Genomic DNA, 17147 nt, shown 5'->3' with positions numbered 1-17147 from the left:
TTTTCATCTATTAGGACACCTATTTCTCTTTTTTCTTTTTTATCTTTCGCCATTCTTGCTAATAATTTTGAATTTTTATTACCATATTCAAAAAATTCTCTTTTTAAATAGCTTAATTTTTTTTTAACTATTTCTGTATCTTCCACTATTTGTTTATTTTTAATTTTTTTAAGTTCCTCCCATAATTTCCTATCCTTAGTCTCTAGAAATCTATTTTCCAGTTCTTTTATCAATTTCTTCTTTTCCTCTATTTTTACTTTATAATTCTTATACTTCCTACTTGATAATTTAATACTTTCTCCTCTACAAATTGCTTTCATTGTGTCCCAAACTGTTCCATAATTGACTTCCCCATTATCATTCCAATCCCAATTTTCTTCCCATTTCTTAAGAATATGATTCTTATCTTCCTCATTTTTATACAATTTTTCATCATATCTCCAACAATTTTCTTTTTTCTCCAAAAACATATATAATTCTAGTAACAATTCTGCGTGGTCAGAGTCTTTAAATATTCCAACATCCATATTATCCATGGATACTGTGCATAAGGAAATTTTTAAGCACTGCAAGATCGTGGGTACAGAAAGGACACAGACAGTGACTTAGTAACAGCTCTTTATTAGCTCCAGTACAGCAATGGGAAAGCCTAGCCGCAGCAGCCCCTTTTAAAGGGAACTGTCCGCGGCTTCAGCCACTGATGTTCCTCTAAATCTCCCGCTTCTTTTATTTAATTCTAATTGCTCCGTTTGAATGGTCATTCAATACTCAACACCGCTCCCCTCAGCACCAACCAATCCTGGAGTCTTTCAAGCCACATAGTCGCATAAGTAGGCGGGCCTTCTAGGGGCACGACTGGACCTGTGCAGTTCAGTTGTTCCAGCGCTCTTAGAGTGAGAGGTCGAGTTCTGTGTCTCTCTTGGAAGCGCCTCCAGAACTCTCTTGAACTCTGTTGCCGCTGCCGGCGTGGACTTATTCTGTTGGGTGTTCCTTCCGTCTCCCACCAGCTGGAACGGTGGACTGTCGCAGTCATCGGTGACTCCCTCCTGGACTTCAGATAAGTGTTCGCTGTCCTCTGGCAGGTTTGAGAGTTGTTCTTGTTGTTCGCTTGGCGGTGTTTGGTGTAGGGCCTGGTCTGTTTCTGTGTGGTTTTCTGCTCTCCTCCCCTGAGTCTCTACTTGTGTTTTGTGGTCTTTCCTGACTAGTCGGGCTCTGAGTTGATCTATATGTCTCTTCCAATTTTGCCCTTCTTCTGTTTCTAACCTGTAGGATAGGGGCCCTGTGATCTGTATTATCTTTGTGGGGATCCATAAGGGGTTTCCGCTGAAATTTTTAGCATATACCTTATCCCGTACTTGGAACTGTCTAATTTTGCTGGTCAAATCGACTGGTTTCTCTGCACTGTAATGGGGGTGCAGTCTATCTAAATGGGATCGTAGCTTTCTCCCCATTAGCAGCTCCGTGGGGCTTCTGTGTGTGGTGTCACCCGGTGTAATGTGTTGTATGGTCAATAGCTTATCTATCCTCGCTTGTATGTCCTCTGGTCCCAGTCTGGCTAAGGCTTCCTTCGTTGTTCTCACCATCCTTTCAGCCAAACCATTCATGGACGGTTTCCCTGGGGCGGATAGCGCATGTCGGATGCCCTGGCTGGCTAAAAACATCTCGAACTGGTTCGCTGTGAACAGGGGTCCATTGTCCGAAACTATCAGGTTGGGTAGTCCGTGTGTTGCAAACAGTTTCCGCAAGACCCTGATGACCGCCTCCGATGTTGTTGATGTCATTAATTGTACCTCTAACCATTTAGAGTAGGCATCAACTATGATCAGGAACATGTTTCACTGGCATGGCCCGGCAAAATCTATGTGTATCCGGGACCACGGTGTTCCGGGATTCTCCCAGTCATGTGTGGGCGCAGTGTGTGGTGCTGGCCGGGATTCCTGACATGGTGTGCAAGTCGATACCCAAGTCTCTATTTCTTTATCCATCCCTGGCCACCAGACATAGCTTCTTGCTAATAACTTCATCTTTACTATCCCAGGGTGTCCCTCATGCAACAGGTCTAGCACATCATTCCTTAATGCTTTTGGGATGACTACTCTATCCCCCACAATAGTTCTGTTTGTCTCATTTTGAACGGTTTGAACTCTATGTCTATGACAGTCCCAGGCCATCCCTTCCATACCCAGTTCAAAACGCGAGCCAGGGTCCCGTCCTTAGCTGTTGCTCTTGCGATGTCCCTAGCCGAGATCTGGGTGTTCTCCATGGTTTCTATCAGCAGGGTGGTTGTGGTTGGTGCCGGGTCTTCCACTGATTCTGGAAGCGGGCATCTGCTGAGTGCATCGGCATAGTCGATGGTCTTCCCGGGTTTGTATTGTAGTTGGTAGTCATATGCCACGAGGAACTCAGTCCACCTTAGCACTCTTGGTGACAGAATGGGGGGGGTGTCAATTTGTCTCCCGCGATGATTCCCAGGAGCAGTTTGTGGTCGGTAATGAGTTCGAATTTTCTCCCATACAGGTACTCGTGGAACCTTTTTATGCCAGCTACTGCGGCTAACGCTTCTTTATCTAGCTGGCTGTAATTTTTTTCTGGCTTGGACAGTGTTCGTGAGTAGAATGCGATGGGGGCTTCTCTGCCATTGGGCATGCAATGGCTCAGCACAGCTCCTATGCCGAATGGGGAGGCGTCGCAAGTTAATCTTAGAGGCAAGGTCCCGCTGTACTGTACTAATACTCTGTCCAAAGTTACAAGTCGCTTTATTTGTTTGAATGCGTTCTTTTCCATCTTCCCCAATGTCCACTCCATCTTCTTATCCAATAGCCGGTGCAGGGGCTCCGCAATCATGGCTTTCTGAGGTAGGAAAATATTGTAGAAGCTCAATAACCCCAGAAACACCTGCAATTCTGTTTTGTTTGTGAGGTTGGAGTTTCTCTGATGGCCTTTAATTTTCCTAAGGTGGGTCGTATTCCTGCCCCATCGATTAAGTACCCCAGGAATTCAATTTGTGTTTGGGCTAGCTGGCACTTGTCTCTTTTCACCTTCAGCCCCACTTCCTGGAACCGGGTCAGCACCGCCCTTAATCGTTGCTGTAATTGCTCCCGATCTTTGGCTGAGATTAATATGTCATCAAAATAGGGGACGACTCCTTCAATTCCCTGAAGCAACCGTTCCATGAGACTTTGAAAAAGTCCTGGAGCTACGCTTACTCCGAACTGCAAACGCTTGCACTTGAACGCCCCTCGGTGCATGACTATTGTCTGTGCTTCTGCCGTGGCATCGTCTACGGGTAATTGTTGGTATGCCTGGGCCAAATCCAGCTTCGCAAATATTTTCCCTTGCCCCAGGGATTGTAAGAGATGCTGTACCACGGGTACTGTGTAGGTGCTCTGCTGCAACGCCCTATTTAGGGTGCTCTTATAGTCTCCGCAGAGGCGCACTGACCCATCTGGCTTTGTGGGGGTGACAATGGGTGTATCCCACTTAGCATGGTCCATTGGCTCCAGTACCCCTTGGACAACGAGTTTGTCCAGTTGCTGATCTTCTGCTGCTCATCCAGTGGTCTTCCGGGTGCGATTCAAGGTGTTGGTTACCACCTTTAAAGCGCTCCATGGCACAGGACCCGGGTACCTTCGAGACCGTCTTCTGCCACCAATAGCCTCCCACCGACCAGTCCGTTCCCACAGAGAGGGTCTCCTCAGGGTGCCATCAGCCAAGTTATGTCAGCTGGAGACACCCAGGGGGAGGGCCTTCTCTGTGGGAGCCCCAAGCCTGTGGAATGAACTGCCCCCGGAAATACGTAAGATCTCCGACCTCCGGGTGTTCCGCTGCGCACTGAAGACCCTGTTGTTCCGCCAGGCAGGGTTGTCAATATAATAATTTTAAATTGGGGTATTTTAATTTTTGGGGTTTTAAATCGGCCAAATCTATTTAATTATTTTAATTTTTAATTATTGTTGTGTCTTGTGTTTTTAAATTGGCTGTACACCGCCCTGAGTCCTTCGGGAGAAGGGCAGTATAGAAATAAAATTATTATTATCATCATCATCATCATCATCATCATCATCATCATCATCATCATCATCATCATCTATCTTGGGCCATAGAGCAAAAGGAACCCTCCTAGGTTTAATTCTGACAGGGGCTACCTGGGGATCTAGGTTGAATGATATTGGGGACCCCGTGTACTTGCCTAATTTGCCATCAAAGACGTCCACAAATTCTCTCATCAGCTCCTCTTCCCAGCCGTCGTCTTCAATCCGATCGACCCCGGTTACTGCTAGTCCCAAAGGCTCGAACCACTCCAGACCTAATAGGCTGGGTCTGTCCCAGTCCACTATGGTGAGAGGCAGTTTCCCTCGGAAGCCTTTGAATCTTACATTGAACTGTCCAATGCCCAGGACCGGAATCCGGTTGCCTTGGTAATCTTTTAGTGTGATTCTTTGATGTTTGAGTGCACCGGTCGTGAGCTGGGAATTAGTTGCTTTATGGTGGCCCAGGATACCATGGAGAGGCATGACCCTGAGTCGACTTCCATTTTGCAGGGTCTCCCCTCGATGTAAATGGTCACTGCCATCTTCTTGGACTTTCCCGCACTCATGTGTCTGACTATTATTGTCTGATGGGTCTCCCCTTTCCGATCCGTAGTCCTCACTCCTGCGGCTTCTCCCCAACGGCTGTTTCCGGGCTCCTGTCTGGAACTGTCTGGCTCGTGGTTGAGGACTGGTTTGTCTGGTCCTGCGTGAGGCTGGCTGGGATGCCCTGCAAGCTCTTGCTATGTGCCCTTTATGATTGCACCTCTGGCAGATTGTGTCTCGGAACCTGCACTCCGATCTTGGGTGATTCCCTTCACAGCCTGCACACCGCAGTTCCCTCTTTCCTTTACCTTGGTTCTTCTCTTTGCGGTCTGAGCGGAGATGATGGACTTCATCTCCTTCGTCTTCTTCCGATTCGGTCTCTACCTCCTCGTAGTGGATTGCGGCTTCTTCCTTCCCTTGCGATCCCTTGTTCATTTTCTTCATGGTGGCTGCAGATTTCTGGGACGCCTCAGTCGCCGTTGCTTCTTCCAAAGCCTCTTGAAATGTTATTTTTGGCCTTGTAAGTAAACGGTTTTGTAATGTGAGGTCCCTCAGGCCCAGTACGAGACGGTCCCTCATAGCTTCGTCCATGTTTAGGAATTCGCAAACGGTGGCTATCTCACGCAATGTGGCCACGAACTCGCTTATTGATTCCCCTTCCTTCTGGTCCCTCCGGTAGAACTCGTGCCTTCTTACCAGGGATGAAGCTTGTGGTGCTTAATGAGCTCTCAGGATGTTCTGCAGGGTCGGCCAGGTCATCGTTCTCAGCTCTGCCGGTGATGCTAGCGTTTTTGCCATCTTAAAAACGGCAGCTCCGCAGTGGGTGAGGAAGAGTGCCCTCTTTCTCTGTTCCGATAAGCTCAGCAAGTCGTTTGCCTCAAGGAACATGTGGAATCTCTCTATGTACGATTCCCAGTCTTCTCCAGCCGGGTTGAATGGTGCGGGCGGCATGATCGAAGACATCTTCTGGCCGTTGCTTCTGGTGGCCGGTGATTGCTTTGAGGAGCTTAGTGACTTAGTGTCCGATTGTCCTTCTGAAATCCCACCTTCGTCGCCAGTGCAAGATCGTGGGTACAGAAAGGACACAGACAGTGACAGTACAGCAATGGGAAAGCCTAGCCGCAGCAGCCCCTTTTAAAGGAAGCTGTCTGCAACTTCAGCCACTGACGTTCCTCTAAATCTCCCGCTTCTTTTATTTAATTCTAATTGGTCCGTTTGAATAGTCATTCAATACTCAACAAGCACTATTAATGAAACAAAGTATCAATTAGATTAGTAAACCATTATTGATAGTTGGGGAGGATATAATTTGTGTCATTAAGATTTTGAAAAAAATCACCAGAGGAATTTTTACTTTTTTAAAAGTTTTAATAGTTTTAAAACTATTCCAGATGTGTTGCATGTTTGGAATACCTAATGTAAACTTTAAAACATTTGAAGCTTTATTGCTACATTCATTAAAATAAGCATTTCTTCATTTGCCAAATGCCATTAGTTTTCAAAGAAGACTGAAAGGTGTTTAAGCATTAATTCTCTTGGATTGAAAAACTGGTCCTGAAAAGTACAAATAAAAGCAAATAAATCCAAGACTTTTTTCTTTATTTGATACATCCAAGAACCTTTTGGTAAATAATAAAATTGCAATGAAATATCTAACATGCTTAGAAATAAAACAGATTGCATTAACCCTAGTCTCTAATTTAATATTTTTTATAATGTATCCTTTGCAGCTTATCCCAAATTTTCCCAAGCAAGATTTGTTTTCCTTTGGAGATGGAGAAAAATGGAGAAAATTCTATAATATTCAGAAAGTTTTCACATACCTTAATCAGACAAATTTAGGTTAAAACACTGTGCTAAGTGATATTGTGTTTAACTTAAATATGCTACAAAGGTTGTGGATTTATGTTTAACCCTAACTCAATTTACCCCATAGTATAATATATAGGTAAACCATTATCTTGTACTGATTTCATCCTATCCAAACAACTAACATTTACTAAGAACTGCAGGATTGAAGTACATTTCAAAATAAACTGCATGAAGATGGTTGATTTTATTTATATAGACATTAAATTTTTCAAAAGTTTCACCTTCTTTTCTTCCCCCATTGTAATTGGATCTGAATTACTTAACCAAAAGATTTTATACAGAAGTGCTATACAACTTAAGGCTTGTACAGTCGGGGGGGGGGGAACTACTTGATGATTACAAAAACATGAAGAAATTCGCATTTCTCTTTCTTTCATAGAAATGGAAAACTGCTGGCCAAAATAACCATTTTTCCTGCCCTTTTGTGGCATTTTTGCATTAATGAGAAATTCCGATGGGCTAATCTTTAGTAAGAGTTCATTTCACATCCTGCACTGCAAGAACTCCTTTTCAAAGGGGCAGATGAAAAACTTGACAGTGCATGCACTCCAGAATACAAATAGCCAAGTGGTTTGAAATAGCACTCTCTACACTGAAAAGAAAACTTTTGGGGCAATAATTCTACCAGCTCTTATAACTGCAGTAAAACCACTTCAGTGAGCCAAATAGTGAAAGCTGCCTAATCTTGTTCTGTTTCAGATGAATTGTTCAATAAAATTTAAGAGTCTCTGCAGACAAGCTGTCCCAGGCCAAATTATTGACAGAAACAGTCAGTCCACCATGGCAACAAGTGCTCTATAGCAAAAATGTAAGCAAACAAGCTTCTTCTCCAGCAGCATCTGCCAATTGAGTCTTAAAGCCAGAATTGTTACAGTTTGTCTAGGTTAAAAGTGCTGCATCTAGAAAAGGTAAAGGTTCCCCTCGCACATATGTGCTAGTTGTTCCTGACTCTAGGGGGCGGTGCTCATCTCCGTTTCAAAGCTGAAGAGCCAGCACTGTCCAAAGACATCTCTGTGGTCATATGGCTGGCATGACTAAATGCCAAAGGCGCACGGAAAGCTGTTACCTTCCACCAAAGGTGGTCCCTATTTTGCTACTTGCATTTTTTACGTGCTTTCGAACTGCTAGGTTGCAGAACCTGGGACAAGTAACATGAGCTCACCCCGTTACGTGGCACTAGGGATTCGAACCACTGAACTGCCAACCTTTCAATCAACAAGCTCCGCGTCTTAGCTACTGAGCCACCGTAAATAATAATAATAATAATAATAATAATAATAATAATAATAATAATAATAATAATAATAATATAGCTGCATCTATTTTGTGTCTATTTTGCTTCTCTCTACCAAAGGAAAAAAAATAGCAAACCAAATGCCAACTGAAAGCCACATTAATTTCAGTTATGACTATTTCATACATTTCTTCAGTTTTATTGTAGGACCAGAAACAGAATGCATTTACCACTTTATTTGTAAGAATTAAACTGAAGAACATTCAATCATTTAAAACTGTTTCTAATTCCAAATAGCATGAAACATACATCTGAAAGGGACACTTTTTCCTCCAATACAAATGGATTGAAATAAGAATATTCTGAGCATGTGCAAAGTGTTTTCCCAAACCTAATATCTGAGTCTAGGGCAAGTCTTCCATATCAGAACTGTAGATTACAAATATATTGGAGCATTAACATGTCTCATTTTTTCAAACTATGCTTTTAATAGCAAAATATACCAGGACACAGTCTGAACTCTACATAACACTCCATTATATGTCTTGATTGTACGCAATGATATAAACAGAACCAAAGATAGAATTTATTTAGCTATATTTATACCCAAAAAGTTTAGCACATCAAAACATATCATTATAAATATCCATGTTGATCAGCTCACTTTGAAATCTAGAAAAACACATACACACAAATAATGGGTATGTCCATATGTTAAACTTAGTTCAGTGAACTTTTCTCTTTTCAGTGGCTATAAGAAAACATATTTCAAACGATAAATAAAATAGCATTTTTAACTTTAAAAAGTATCTTCAAATGTTTGGTTGAAAGAAAAAAATATTATTAGGATGCTTCAAAAATTTTGAATTTTAGATTCATTTGTCTTTATTGATTTTACTATGTTGTAAGCAATTAAGGAGAATCTGTTAGTTGTGATTCTTGTAAGACACCCAAAATATTAAAGTCAGACAAGGTACTTACAACTCAATCGAAAGTCTCTTTCCTTGATTTCTGGAAGCTGTTCTCTTGACTGAAATTCTCTAGCTAGTGCTTTCGTAGCTCTCTCACTTTCTGCCTCTAGTTGTCCCCCCCAAATATCTCTCTCTCTCTCTCTCTCTCTCTCTCTCTCTCTCTCTCTCTCCCTCTCTCTCTCTCTCTCTCTCTCTCTCACACACACACACACACACACACACACACACAGAGAGAGAGAGAGAGAGAGAGAGAGAGAGAGAGAGAGAGAGAGAGAGAGAGAGAATCTCCCTCCTTCTCTCACAGAGGCTGTGCTTCTCCCATTAGAGGAATTAAAATTGGTTGGTGCCATGCTAAATTTAACAAGCTCATTAGTATTCTTCCAGTGTGCTTGGTAGTGAACTCTCCCTATTCAAGCAGCTCTCTCAAGCTGAGGGGTCAGGCGGCTAATCATTAAATCAAACTAATGTCACCCTATCACAATCGGCTAAGAGAAGGAGGGTTTATTATTTCAGTTTATGCTAAATAAACGGTTTTACTAATGGTGTTCAAGCAAGGTCAACAGCATCTTCAATTATAAGGCAAACTTAACAGGAGTTGTTCTAAACCGAAGTGCTCTGTATTGACTTAAGCATGAGCTGTGCTCTGCAGATTGCCACCGGTAGGCTTGTACAGGAATGCATATTGTACATTTCTCCTTCGTTGTCATCTTCTTTTTAAGCAAAGGGTAATCTTTTCTTTGCCAGAATTGGTGACTTGCGTAGAGATTGCTCATTCACTTCTCCCCAACGAGTAAGCTGCTCAGCTCAATTCACCCCACACAAAGGCTGAAGACCAGACCTCAATGGACCGAGTGAAACATGTTCAAAACTAGGCTCTCTATTGTGACTGAAATTCTTAACATCTTTTCAAAAAGCGGAGAATGCCTTGAGGCTAAAGGAAGAAACAGGCTAATGGTGAATTGGGAATACTGAACAAATTTCAGAGCCCCTTCCTCCTAGCTTTTGAGGTTGAAAGCAAGCTCTATCCTTTCATGTTTCAAAGTCCTTTTTCCTCCCGCAGTGTCACAGAAGGATTTGAAAAGAAGGTAATTGTGCTCACAGTCTCCCTGATCAGAGCTTACGTCCTATTTCTGGTATTTTGGAATACTTCTCGCAATAATGGTGCATATAGCTCAATCCCTTAACCAGCCTGCACTCAGCAATTGCTCATTAAATGAACAATTGCTGGTATAAAATGCCTTTTATGTTCAAGGTCTGGATATAAGATAAGTATTCTAGTACTCAAAATTTCGTTTACTAAGGAAACTTGCCATCATTAAATTACCAAAATGGAGCCAAGCAGTGGTACTCTTCCCATAAAGTAGCACTTATGGCTGATACATCCAATTCTCCTTTCCACTTAAAAAAGTACAATGCAATGAAAAAATGCTTAATACAACAGATAACTAAGAAGGAAGAGATCCCCTATGTGTAAAAAGAGCTCTACATTTTGGAAACCCTGAGCTTCACTTCTGAATGATGTAACATTCTGTATGTTACATCCAATTCACTGTATATCTGGCTTTTTATTTATACTATTCATGTAAATTCCCTATATCAAAATATACCAACTAATCTTATTAAAATGTATAATTGTCTTAATATTAAATATTAAAAGTTAGATATAAAAGCCAGCTGGGTGTCTTTGGACTAGTGTCTTTGGACAAGTCTGTCTCTCTCTCTCTCTCTGTCTGTCTCTCTCTCTCTCTCCCTCCCTCTCACTCTTTCTCCCTCCCTCCCTCCCTCCCTGTCTCAGGCCAACTCATCTCATAGGTTGTTGTGGTATGGAAAATAGGAGATAGGAACATTGCATGTGTGTGTATTTCCCACCTTGATATATTTATAAAAATACTGAAGGGAGGAATTATACACCTATTTAGAGACTCTGTAAGATAGTTGTAAGATTCATTGAAACTAGTGACTTATTTTCCAACTAAGCATGCACAGGATCTGACCATGCAATTTAATTCACTTTAAGAAAGAAAATTTCTATGAAACGTGTTGTTTTAACTGGATGAAGGGTTATCTTTGAAAAAAAGTTATTCTTAAAATAACCATTCTCAGAATACAGACACAGAAAATCTTTCTCAAACCAGATTCCCATACCGTCATAAGCATATAAGTCAAAATTATCTCACCAGGCTAAATAGCACACACTGAACTTTCTTTATATGTGGTACTTGAACACTGAATTAACATTCTGCATTTTATTGCTTGTCTATATATTATCTGATCTCACAATATTAGAATATATAGACATATATTATTTTTTGTAATTCATTTTTGACTTATCAGTAATTTCTCATATTTCCTTTGTTGTTGAAGTCTGTACTGCAAGATACAATTCCTTTACAGTCTTTTATTTTTGAACCTTGATTATTTTGAGAGAGAAAAAATGGAAAAAATGAGAAAAGAATAGGAAATATTCAGGAAATGGACCGGATGATTCTGACCGGATGATGGACAAAGAATTAGATAGTAAGAATATTTTCACTGAAATTTAATAGTTTAACATTTTTTCCACAGAAATGACAATCCTGAACCAATTGAAGTGAATGGGAAAATGTCCATTATGTCAGAATGGAAGTTAATATTAAGTAGGCAGAAAAACGCTTCCAATCAAAAATACTTCATTCACAATATAATTCTTAAAGAATCTCCTGTACAAAACAAATTGACACATTCCATGTCTATTTGCATTTCACAGAAGTATATAAACAGAAAATAAGGATTTATCATTAGTACTCTCTTCTGCAACACTACAGTTTCTATTCTCAAATATTTTAAGCCCCTTTTTGCTTTTTCATCAAATCTGTCATGGATATGCATTTTACCTCGGGTGGTTATCTTTAGGAGTATTAGTATCATTATAACTCTCTCTCCAAGTTCTTTTTTCTATATGTGATTCTCTTCTCTTATGTAAACGTAGTGTCTTTGCATGTATCAACAAGAAATGCACTGTTTCCGTTATGGACGGCAAATTACCATGCTATTTAAACAAGGGATTCCCCCCCCACCCCCCCAGAAAAAAGGAATAGGTATAATGATACAAGCAGTCTTCAATTTATGATCATATTGAGGCCACTGGCGGTTAAATGAATTTTAACCTTTTTTGCAGCAGTCATTATGTGAACATGGTGGTCATAAATTGAACACAGCAGACAAAATGCAAATGCAGCAGTCAAGAGGGCATTTTTTACCAGAAACCAGAAGTAAATGCCAATTTCTGACAAAAAATGTCATAAATTATCATCATGGGACACTGTAAACAGTTGTAAATGAAGGCCAGTACCCAACTACCAAAATGACCCTGGTCAGACCAGCTGTCAGAACTTCAAATCTGGGTCAGAAATAGCCTGGGGGAGGCCTGTTGTAACTTTGAACTGTTGCTCAGTGACCAGTTGTAAGTAGTAGATTACCTGTATGTATATGGCAATGCACATATGATTGTGTGCAAATGCCAAGTAGAAAAAGGCAGCTAAAAGTTTGTTAAGACATGTGGAATTGTTTTGTTTTGTTGCAATGAAGCAATATATAGCCCACATTTGTCATTGCTTGCTCCCATAACAAAAAACCTTAATGATTCCCATGTTTCTCTATTGAATGGGCATCCTTTTAACTAGAAGCTAAACACATGCTGGCTTCTCTAAAAGTTACCAAATTCCTGTTCAGTTCCTAAACTTCATCTCAGAAGTTTGGAAAACCACTTAACAGAATTTAATATATTGGATATTAGCACTACTCTGTCTCTCGTAGGGCTTTTCTCAGTTTTCAATGTAAGCAAATGCACATCGAAAGATAAATATAGTGGGGATAATCAGCAGCAGGTTCAGCATATTTATCCAAATTATTTCTATACTATATCCATGGATAGGTGGATGGGTGGATGGATGGATGGATGATAGATAGATAGATAGATAGATAGATAGATAGAAAGAAAGAAAGAAAGAAAGAAAGAAAGAAAGAAAGAAAGAAAGAAAGAAAGAAAGAAAGAAAATAGATAGATAGGCAGGCAGGCAGGCAGGCAGGCAGATGATAGAGAGATAGACAGGCATCCAAATGCATAGGTCAAAATGTAATGCATGAAATGACTTCGGATAGTAGTTTTAAAAAATAGAAAACTGAATATAGATAGGTTATTAGTTTCAAAAATTCATTTGTAAACCATTTGATAGACTGAAGTTTTAAAATATTTGCAGAAATAAGAAAGTGTTGAAAAATGAAGGCCATCAACATTCAGAAGCAAAAACATAAGGTAGTCATGCCCAAATATCTGCTTTGTTCTACATAAATAGGATGTCAACAAATATTCAATTTTGTGTGCTTAAATTAAACTTTGATTCACAGAATTACAAGTACTGAAATATTTAATCCTACCTATGCTGCGCATTCTATTTTAGCATAAATTACCTAAAGCATAATAGATCCTATTTAGCCTAAATTACCTAAAGCATAATAGAGCACAATTTATCAACCTGCCTTCCAAAAGCAATTCCCAAACCATTATTTATAATTTTTGAGGTGGCAGAATAAAAATTAGGAACCTGAGAAGTTATATTTATCTATTTAATTAATTTAATCCCACTTAATGTTAATTAATTTACTGTCTTGCCAATTATTTAATCCCAGCCATGCTCTTATTTTGGATTATGGCTGCCAGCATATCACTTACAGTCCAAAAGTAGTTCTTTATCTGAAAAATGTTATACTTTTCTGTTTTAAAATAAAAACAATGTTTCTCAACAATGCAGAAAGAGCCCTAAATTAGAAAAGCTGTACAACAGATGCCCATTTTATAAATTTCCATGACAATATGAAAGATTTCAGAGAAAACAGCACAATATTAATAAATTCCATTTTAATATAACAATGAAATAAAAGAAAAATAAGAATAGAACAGATGTGTTCCTGGCTCCTTTTTCTTCTTAATAGCTATAGCTCTCCAGAAATATTTTTGAAATGATTTTTCCATAACGGTTTAACGGTACAAATTATATTCTAAAGGAGCCATGGTGGCATAGTGATTAGAATGCAGTACTGCAGGCTACTTCTACTGATCACCGGCTGCCAGCAGTTTGACAGATTGAATCTCATCAGGCTCAAGGTTGACTCAGCCTTCCATCCTTCCGAGGTCAGTAAAATGAGGAGCCAGATTGTTGGGGGCAATAGGCTGACTCTGTAAACCGCTTAGAGAGGGCTGTAAACAGTGGTGAAATGTAAAATTTGTTACTACTGGTTCTGTGGGCATGGCTTGGTGAGGGGGGGGATAATGTGACTGGGTAGCCATGGCCAATGGTTTAACTTTTAAACCATTCGTCAGAGACTTTTAAAAAAGACTTTGGCCAAAGAGGTTGTAAAAAAAATGCTTTTAAAAGCTTCTGACGATCCCAGCTGAGTTGCCTGATTGTCAGAGGCTTTTTTTTCTTTTAAAAACCTTTTTTTCTACAATGTACAAGTCATTATATGTAATACATTTCTTATGCTCTTGTGTGAGCTCAAACATAGTGCCATGGTTGTTACTGGATGGTTTGTTCCATGCAACCCACAACCATAGGAACATGAAAATTAACTTACTCATATAATTTCTAGCTCAATTTACTATGAATGTAATTATGCCATTAAAATCAATGTTGCAAAAGCTTCAAAGAACGATGTCATCTTTGACAAAACCTACTGAATCTTTAAAGTTAGGTTTAAGTTGCAGAAATGTACACTAAAGAAATATTATATGTCTCCAGTCAAAAATCTGGCCTTAGAATTAAGAGGAATAGAACGACCGCCAGGTGGCATTAAAAATATGGTTCGTAGATGCATGTCTGGAAGCCTGTATAGTGTGTATTACTCGCCCTGAGAGATTGTCCTTCCGCAGGAGGATCCTCTCAAGCGCCAGATGGTCAATTGGAGCCACTGGGGCTCTGGATGCAGAATGACCCCCTGGCTGAGAGAGATCCTATCTTTGGGAATCCGCCAGGGGCGGGCCACAGACAGGTTCACTAGATCCACGTACCAGTGTCGATGTGGCCAATGTGGGGCAACCAGCAGCAGTTCCGTCTTTTCTGCCAACATCTTGCAAATCACTCTCGGGATGAGCGGGAGAGGAGGGAATGCGTAAGCCCGGAGGACAAGCGGACCGCAGAGTGTCGCAGCCTTCAGCTCCTGGACATGGGAAATGGGAGAAGAACCATGGCAACTGGGCATTCAATGGATGTGCAAAGAGGTCTACAATTGGGTGACCAAACTTCCACGACAACTCCTGGAAGAGTGAAGGATGAAGACACCACTCCGCCTGATCTATTTGAGTCCTGCTTAGTCAATCTGCCCGGATGTTGGCTGAACCTGAGATATGTTCCGCTTTCAGGGAAAGTGTGTGTTTCTCCGCCCAAGTCAGCATCCTTGTCGACTCAGCCATGAGGGCTCTGGATCGAGTGCCCCCTTCCCAGTTCACATGTGCCTTTCTTGTTACATTGTCCATGAGAACAAGCATATGCCGTCCTGTCACTGCTGCATGAAAATGACGCAGGGCCAGACGAACTGCCCACAGCTCCAACCAGTTGATATCGTTTTTTAGAATTTACGGAAACTCGATGCTCCATGTAACACCGCTTCTCCGCAGGGTGAGCCCCTGGGGCCAGGGGTTTTTTTATCAGGTTCACCTGGTTTACCAGTTGCATCTTTCTGGATCGGGACTCCTTACGCACAGTCACTCATGCCCTCGTCACTTCCTGTCTGGACTATTGTAATGCTCTCTACATGGGGCTCCCCTTGAAGAGTACCCGGAGGCTCCAACAGGTCCAGAATGCGGCCACGCGGGTAATTATGGGAGCGACTCAACACTCCATGTAACACAGCTCCTGCGCAACCTGCACTGGCTCCCGGTGGTCTTCCGGGTGCGATTGGTTGCCACCTTTAAAGCGCTCCATGGCATGGGCCCTGGGTATCTACAAGACCACCTTCTGCCACCGATAGCCTCCCATCGACCTCCCACAGATAGGGGCTCCTCCGGTGCCATCAGCTAGACAATGTCAGCTGACGACCCACAGGGGGAGAGCATTCTCTGTGGGGGGCCCCACCCTCTGGAATGAGCTGCCCCCAGAGATTCATAGGATTCCCGACCTGCTTATCTTTCGCCGTGCCCTAAAAACATTACTATTCCAACAAGTAGGGCTGGCCTAAATAATAATAATATTTTTACTATTTTAATGGGTTGTTTTATTAGAATTCTCGGCCAATTGATTTAATTGATTTAAATTGTTTTTAATTTTTATATTGTCATGGTTTTATTTCTGGCTGTACACCGCCCTGAGTCCTTTGGGAGAAGGGCAGTATAGAAATTTATTTAATTTAATTTAATTTAATTTAATAATTTAATTTAATTTATTTAATTTAATTAATTTAATTAATTTAATTTAATTTAATAATAATAAAAAATAAATAAAAAAAAATGAGTGTGCTGGAAAAATTGCCAGGCACCCAGAGAGACAGAACTCCCGGCCCTTGCTGGATCAGCTGATCCACGGCTGTGGTTAAGGGGCCCAGTAGCCATGATATGACTGTGCTCACCATTTCCTGCACCTCAAAAAAAAAAAAATAAGACTTCCCCAAAAATAAGCCTAAGTGCTTATTATCCAGCCTAAAAGAAAATAAGACCAGGTCTTATTTTTGAAGAAACACAGTAGATAGCTGTTTCATCTTTATACTGTTTTAAGTAGATGACGCCTATTTTTCCCCCCTTCTGGTGGGCCTTTTGGTTTATTTATGTTTTGAAAGGCTTTAGTAGCTTGTATGCTATGCTGATGCCACATGGTTGTATTTATGGTTGTTCTTAGTGTACGGCAATTTAATTCTGTGAAATGCATTTTATTTTTCCATTGGATTGAACAAATAAGATTTTTATAGTTTTGTTCATTTCTAATACTTCTTTATTTTTTGAGCTGATTTGGAAACATCTGAACAGCAAGGAATATTTTTAGAAGTCTAAGATGAATTACCTGCAAGTCCTTTGACTGGTCATCTTTTGAATCTCTAAACATTAGGTTATGCTTTTGTATGGAGCCTGAGGTTCCATACATATCACAGGATTTTTATGTCAGTATGTACATATGTATGAAGTTTATAATGAAGTTTATAAGAAGTTTTTTTCTTTTAATTAAACAAATAGCTACCACGAGAAGTGGGAACAGTTCCTCTACTTTCCCTTTGAGGAAAGTTGACATTTTATCACTAAACCTGTGAGAAGAAAAGAATTGACATACAGTTGATTCATCTGGCTGAATGGATGGAAAGTAAGTTGGAACAGTTCAGAACCCAGATTGGTTAGTCTGTTAAAAATTCGTTTTGCCAAATCCATACCTGCATAAGAAGCTGACAAGCAAAGGTATCAACAAAAATAAGCATAACAGAAATAAGTTTCTGGAGAAGAGGAATTTAGCATCTGTCCAATTCCCACTACAGAAACTT

General features: G+C 40.6%; 1 protein-coding gene across 4 annotated transcripts in view; it reads right to left on the bottom strand.

Annotated features, from left to right (window-relative positions):
- GLI3 (GLI family zinc finger 3) overlaps positions 1-17147 on the bottom strand; it is a 577601-nt gene that overhangs the window by 371083 nt on the left and 189371 nt on the right. The window contains exon 1 of one of the 4 annotated variants that reach the window (XM_034416536.3): positions 8662-8875. The exons of the other annotated variants lie outside the window; for them this stretch is intronic. The gene's annotated coding sequence lies outside the window, so the exon portion shown is untranslated. Of the gene's footprint in view, positions 1-8661; positions 8876-17147 lie in introns of those variants that run through there. 4 annotated transcript variants of the gene reach the window in all.

This window comes from Pantherophis guttatus, chromosome 4 (assembly GCF_059756535.1).
Source record: "Pantherophis guttatus breed Tessera chromosome 4, ASM5975653v1, whole genome shotgun sequence".
Lineage (NCBI taxonomy): Eukaryota > Metazoa > Chordata > Lepidosauria > Squamata > Colubridae > Pantherophis > Pantherophis guttatus.
This window is presented reverse-complemented; position numbering and strand designations above follow the sequence as displayed.